Here is an 8,236-nt window from a genome sequence, read left to right as displayed (position 1 = left end):
GAATTAATGGTGAAACTTTTGAACTTTTTTGTGAGTAATGAGGATTTAATTTTAATTGATAGTTGATAAAATAAAATTTTTTAACATTGAAATGAAAATTGTCACATTATGTAATATATAAATATATAAATATATAAATATGTATATATATATAAATATATATATATATATATATATATATATAAATATATATATATATATATATATATATATATATATATATATATAAATATATATATATATATATATATATATATATATATATATATATATATATTAGGGTGCTTCGTTTCTAGCGAAAGTATTTTTTTTGTTGCTCATCAAGCAAAATATTGTTCTTTATGCTTAAACAAAAATTTCTGCTAAGTTTGAGCTCTTAATTCCAATCCTAAGTACTTTCCATTTGGTTTCCAAGATTTCTCATTTAAAATACACGTAAATTAAATTACTTTTATTTTAACTTTCTAATACTCAGCTGCGTTTTATGATATCGACTCGGTTTTAATCGCAAATTGTAGGGCATTTGGTCTTCTTCAAAAGTGCCCATAGTAACTTAGCTGTAATTCCAGCTGTTTCACTGATGTCCGCTGAGCAAGTCATTTTTCGTATCAAATTGACCTTTATTGGCTTGCAGAACGTAAACCAATGAATGCACACCGAAAATGTAAGTGGGGATGTTATAGGAAATTTTATTCCCTTCAAAAAAAGCTCTATGAGTCAAGTCGCTAAAATCCATAGTTTCCGAGTTTTTGTTTAAGCATAAAGAACAATATTTTGCTTGATGAGCAACAAAAAAAATACTTTCGCCGGAAACGAAGCACCCTAATATAGATATATATATATATATATATATATATATATATATATATATATATATATATATATATATATATATATATATATATATATATGTAGGGGAAAAGGGAGGTGGGGGTAGGCAAAACGAGGTACTCCCAAAATTTTATAAAAAAAACTTTATTTTTTAAATGTATTTTAACCATTCCAAAATTACTTTTGTAAATATAATTGGGCATTATTTTGAATTTTTTTCGTTATACTTTTCCAAAAATCCAGTATCGCTCGCAAAATGTTAATGACTTTTGTATTATGATAAAAACTATTAAAAATTTTTTTATCTTCCTTTGCATCCAATAATTGTGTAAAATATAATTTTTCTTAATGTAAAACTTACAAAAAATTTTAATAAAATCAAACTGTTTCAATATTCAGAAATTTTTTTTTTTACATTTTTCTATAAAATTGTCTAAGATTGTATACAATTTTATGAAATCGTATAAAACTTTATAAAACTTCGTACAATTCCATCAAATTTCATTCAATTATTATTTCCCTCACTAAGATCTTAGTTTATAAAATTTAATCGAATTTTATAAAATTTTATAAGATTTTATAAAATTCTATAAAATTGTATGAATTTTTATAAAATTTTGCTCTGAAATTTTATAAAATCTTACAAAATTTTATGAAATTGTATAAAATTTTATAAAAACATTTTTTCCCGGGTAAATAAATGTGATAAGAAATAATTATAATATATATACGGAAAGCGGCAACTTCGTTTCGCACAACTGGACAAAAGTTGACGCTTTTCGCCCGGAGGGGAGAAAAATGATTTTTCGTTATGAATATTATTAACAATGCTGTGAAGCAGATACATTTTTTATCAGATGCATTTAAAAGGGATAGGGACAGTTTCTTAATGTTATATTATTGCAACGAATTGAGAAAAACAATTATCTCTTGACGCAGGAATCGAATCCCGACCGATTCACCGTCGCGCGAGAGCTTTACCATCTAAGCCATCCCAGCCTTTTCAAGGCTACGTTTACTTTGCCTACACTGTAAAAAATAAGGTACTGACATCAAACTCCCTAAGAGTTTGACAAATTTTCTCTTCAGTGCAACCAAATTCGTTTGAACCAACGAAAACTAGTTTATCTCAAAAAAAGAATTTTTATTGAATTAAAATATCTTCTCGGTTATGAGAAATTGCTTAAGCGTTTGTATTAAAGTTTTCAAGTTTGACCGTAATAAAGCTAACATTTGATTGAATACTCAAATATATTTTTATTAAAGTTTGGATGTACTTGATTTAAAAATAAAAACTTGTTGAAGCAAACTCTTAATTTTTAGAAATTTAACTGAAACTCTTGAAACGTTTGCTTTGACCACTTCACATATTTTAATGAAACAAAAGTAATTTCTTATGATACCAAACGTGCCATGTCAACCGACAAGTTTCTTGAGGAGAGAATACGATGTGGCTGTAGAATAATTTTACGCACATTAAAACTGAAAAATATTCGACAAGAATACAAATGTATTCGTTACAAAATATTGAGGGATATTTGAATGAAAGCCTTTATATTATCGATTCGATAGAAAAATTTATTTACAAAAAAAGGCAAGTAGGAAAAACCGGGCTGCTAAGCCCCCCTGGTGCAAGGCGGCCTCCCTCAAAAATTTTGTAAAAATTTTCTTTATTTTCGGTCAAATCATGGTACCTCTAATTTTCAAAGACATTTTAAGTTGATCTGCCACATCTGGGGCATAATGAACCACCTGAAAAAAAATTTGCTACAGAAAAAAATTTTTTTTTCTAAACTAAAATGAATTTGAAAAATTTATTGATTAAAGCTCTTTTAGGTCAATAGATTATATTGTGGTTAAAATCAAAAAATGAAAATTTCAATAAAACTGGTTATATCAGCTAAATAAAGTTTTTTTTCAATAAATTTGAAGTCCATGGGATTATAAAGATACGGAAATAGTCTATTTGTGCTTAAAATATTTTTTTTCAATAGAAAAAAAAAAAAAGCTTTTTTTAGAGAGGGGCCGTCGTGCCCAAGAAAAAAAATTTTTTTTTGAGTTTTGATAAAATCTTAATGAATTTGCTTAAAAGAGGACCAAATAAAGTTGAGCTATAGAGTAAAAGCCATAAAAAATAATTACCGGCTTAAGGAGGCTGCCGTGCCCTGGTCTCCCCTATTTATCTCATTTAGATCAATTTATAAGCAATTGATGGAATATGTCCATTCAATATGAGAACAAAGTACTAGAAGCACAATTAAACTTAAATTTCTCTACTGGCTTCGTAGCGTAGCGGTAAGGCGTCTGACTCTTGCGCGTAGAGTGCTGAGTTCGGATCCTCCGGATAACCAATATTACGATTATTTAATTTTTCACCTAACACTGAGGAAGTTAAGATTATTTGTAAAGTATAATTGATATAATAGATATAATATAGTTCTCCCAATACTTAATCCAAAACAAAAAGAATAATAATAATATAGTAAAAAATAAACAAATACATAAGAAAAAAAAATTTTTTTTTGAATTAATTATTAATGGAATAATTAAAGGCAATAACCACTTGATTCAGATTACTGTTTCTTTCGAATCGATGTAATACAGCAATTCGGAATAATTCGATTTTTTATTGAATCAGTTGCAAAGACAGTTTCTATGGACCTAAAAAAATATTTCAACACTAAAATTCATTTGCGTTAATAAAATTTCGACTTAACTGAAAATTCATACCTTACAAATTACTTCGAGTGGAATTTTTAATTACTTTATATAAAACAAATATCATTATTGAATCAACAGCATTAATAACTTGAACTAATTTCTATTTTTTTTAAATGAAGAATGTTATTGAGTTATATCAAATACTATAGAGTTAGTTCAAATGAATCGGTACCTCCCTCAAGAAACTTTGCGTTGGAGCAAAATATACTGTCAAATGTGGAGAGCGAAAGACTCAGTCACTTGTCGCGCTTGGCTGTATTCAAACGCACGGAGTACTTGAGCCAAACGAATTTGGTTTGATGTCAGAAATCTGCTTTTACAATGTAAATCTATTAAGCAACACTGACCTTATGGTCAGTCATATTTTTCAATCTTAAACACGGAATTTAGAGTAAAAATACTACCGCCAATAATAATTTGGAAAAATATTACATTCTAGCAAAATACTGAACAGTTAACATGAATCTCTCATAAAACAATTTCGATAAAAAATTAATAAAATTTTTAATAAAAAAAAATTCGGTTGGAAAAAAAATTAAAAAAATTATTTAATATTATTTAATTATATAAATAAATTAATTTATTATAATAACATAATTCAATTATTTAATTTTAATTTATTTCAATAAAAAATGTGGACTCGGTATTCATTTACTGTTCTAGTGCGAGAAAGAAAGAGTAAGTTAGAATTCATTCTTTCAAAATATAATTTTCTTCAGCCAAGAAAATTTACTCTTTGCTCAGTTCGAGGTCATACAGCTTGCCTGGAGAAATTATATTACCAACAGTAGAACAGAATTTTGTAATCACAACGAATTTATTTTTTAATTTAAAGATATTTTTATTGAATTAAGTAAATTAAGGTTCTTGTTAAAAAAAAAATTATTTACTTTAATAAATGTATTAACTTCTTATAAATAAGTTCACTCTTAATAAAAGTAAATAACGAGTTTTGAATCAAAAAATTTTTCTTCAATTAAGAAAATCAAGTATCTTAAATTAATAAATAAATATTTTAATTCAATTGTAAAAGATTTTTTGATTTGAGAAACGATTTATTGACGTAAGTTTTGAAATTCAAGTAAATTTAATACTTGATCAAAGAAAATTCTGGCCTTTCTTCTTTGACTCAAAAATTTTCTTGACTCATAAGTGCCCTTGTACTATTGCAAGAAAATTTATATTCAGCCAACATAGTTTTTTTTTCTGTAATATAATGATAAAGTGATCAGTAAAGTCTATCATTCTATATAGTACTTTTTTCATTTATGATTAAAACGTGAATAATTACAGGATAAGTATGAAAATATATTGTCTATGCAAGAAAAGTTACTATTTGAACTTTAAAATTATTATTTGGAAAATGTGAAAATTCCCCATATTGACACCCGGGTTTCGGATTTTCATTTCAAACACTAATTTTTAAAGTTTATTTTTTTCCGTGTACAAAATTAAATTGTAATTGAAATTAAAAATTCAAGTTCATTGTATCTATGTTTAGATTTCATAATCCTTCAAAATAATAATAACTACAAAATTTTTCTCAATAATTCAATTTTTCTCAACTTTTAAGCTTTGTATCTTTCTTTCTGTGAATTCTATTAAAACGACTAAGGTCCATTTTTGTAGATAATTATAATTAATGTATACATTTCTTACCGGGATTTTAATTGCAAAATAATAAAAAAACAATCCTGCTATTAAACGAATAAAAAAACAAAATTTTACTCATCTCAAAAATTCGATTTTTTCTTCCTAAGTTTCAACCTCTATAACATTTTTTCTATCAACTTTGAACTTATGATACAAGATATCTTTTTTGTAGAGATCTTAATTTCCTACAAGATAAAAAAATAATATGTACTAGGGTGCGTCATTTTAGAACATTTTTTTTTTAAATGCTAGAAACAAAATTGTATCTCAATTGCAGATCTAGTTCATTGAAAAATACGATTCCCCATTTAAATAACACAGGAAAAATTTTTGTTTAAGCTTTTAATTTTTCTAACTCGTTAACAGATTAATAGATCAAACAGGCTAATAAACATTTTTGTAGGAAATTGAACACTCTACGAAAAAGGTCTCATCATTTTTTGATAAACCTACTCGTTCATAAGTTTTTAAAATTAAAGTTTAAAGTAAAAAAAATGTCGATTTTATTTGACTTTCTTAGCGAAACTATTAAACTTGTAACAAATGGTCATTGGACCTTTTTGGTAGACCATTTTATCTCCTACAAATTATTTCTTAAAAATTTTTTGAAATTCCAATACGCTTTTTACATATTTGCATGTAAACATCAATTCCTTAAAAAAAATTGTGTTCTGATTGTGACTTGTGATTGATTGTAAAAATAAAAATTGTAAATGTTTTTATTCAAAGTTGTTGATCTATGGTTATCAAATCATTGAAAAAATTCATGTACTTATTCAAGAGAAAATCATAGATTTCTATTATTTACTTTCGCTTAGAAATATTTGTTAAATAACGGGAAGATTTTTATCGAAATTCAGTCATATATAAATTTTTCAACGAGTGGTATTTTTGAAACCTATACTGTAGAAGTTCAGACGAGGTTGTATTTTTCAATTAGAGATATATAAACTTTTGAACCAATGATATTTTTGAAATCGACTCGAAAAATGGTATATTATCTTAAAATTCCATAAAAATTCCACTATATGGGGAAAAATAGAATAGTTCAATTTCTATAAAATCGTTTCAATAATATATAAGCAATTCCTAGTTGTAATTGTTGGACTAAAAATTGATACTAATTATTATTAATTCTATTTTGGTCACTTTATTTTACAACTTTTTAATTTAAAATTATTATAGTTTCGGAATCAGTAAATTTTAGTATGTAATATAATGATATTTAAATATTCTAATGAAATAGCAATCTAACTAGCATTTAATGAAATTGATAATAAACTTTAAAGTAAACAAACCAATTTTTCTTGAATTATTACAATAAATGAAAAAATTACAACTAATATTTTATTTGAATTTGAAAGATAAAAAAAAATGACTTACCTTAAATTAAAATTTTTACTTACACTGTTATGTACCAGAAAAAAGTTATCGACAAAACGAATAATTCCGCACAACTCAATAGATCAACTAACTGACGAGAACTCATGTAGTGATCTATGATTCGTAATTTTGAGCTTCCGTCATCGAGACCTCGGGGGTGATCTAGACGTGATCACTGAAGCCAAGGGTTATCTGTATTTTTCACCCATTGGCTAGAATTCACCAGAGCTTTCGTTGACGGGGTAAAAGAACGAGAATTTTGATTGGCTACTGGGCGGAGCGTTAAAGGCACCCTCTTATAGAACTTGCAATTGGTGATCGTGCTCCCCTCTCGGATATCGATAGGGGTTGAAATGACATAAGCGTGTCCTGAGTGACGGGCAAGCCACCTGAGAACCACCAAAGTCAACTTGTCGTTTCGCGTGTCAATAACCACCACCAGCTATTTATCCGTCAGTTTTTTTTTTCTTTTTTTTTTGAGGTACAAATTATAACATATTGCATAAATATTTAATGTTGATCTGTTGTTGTATATATACACGCCATTTATTTATTTATCATTCTACTAATACAATTAGAGTGATTTCATAAGAATTAATGATTTGTATTTTTTGTAATTTTTAAAAAAAATTTATTATTCTTAAATATTAATATAAATTCAATAATTTACATTTAATGAAATCTATCTAAACTTCATTGAAATAATATTTTTATTTAAGAATTAAATGAAATTCCATTAAAAAAATTTTATAGAGCAATTTTTTTTTTTTTTGTAAAATTTGACACATTATGGGAGATTTGCTTAAAATAAGTAAGGTAATTAAAACCATGTAAGGTAATAAAAATTACTAAAAAAAAAATTTTTTTTTTTCATTAAGATCAAAAAATAGTATTAAATTTTTTTAAGATAGATCATATGAATACACGGAAAAAAATAATCGGTAGCGGCTACCGATTGGCAATGGGTAACCGCTACCGATTAATTCTCGGTAACAGTTACCGATTATTTCGGTAGCCATTACTGATTATTTCGATACCTATAATACCAATTTTTTTTGGTATCAGTTACGTATACACACACATTCACACACACGCACACGAACTTACACGCACCCGAACAAACATGCGCACACAGGGACACGTACACGCGCAGGCACACGCACACTCATACACATTTCCCGTGTAACATACCTCAGAAATAGTTTTTTTTTGTCCACTGAAATTCGTCAGTAGAACCGAAATACAGTGCTCCCTCTCTATAATTCCCAACTCGGGGCTAAAATTTTAAAAATTCCTTCTTAATCGAACCCACCTACTGGGTTCAATTGGCTGTTATGCTGGAGTTTCTTGAAATCGAATTTAAATCCTTATTAATTCAAAGTATAAAAAAAAATCAAAAGATAAACAGATGTTTTTTCTCGTGGTTAAGGGACTAAAGACTGTAGAATTTCATGGATTGAAAGATCTTGTTTTTTCTATAAAGCAAGAAATCGCACTAAAGCGTTGGTTGACGAGCTAATGGTTTGGAAGCGATATTTTGTTAAACAAGAAAACCTTTTATCCCTCACTCTATAACTGTGCCCAATAGACAGCACCGTCATATAAAAATTGCCGATTGATAATATGCATATTTATTCATTTATTTTAT

Source organism: Microplitis demolitor, chromosome 1 (genome assembly GCF_026212275.2).
Source record: "Microplitis demolitor isolate Queensland-Clemson2020A chromosome 1, iyMicDemo2.1a, whole genome shotgun sequence".
NCBI lineage: Eukaryota > Metazoa > Arthropoda > Insecta > Hymenoptera > Braconidae > Microplitis > Microplitis demolitor.
Note: the sequence above shows the minus strand (reverse complement) of the source record.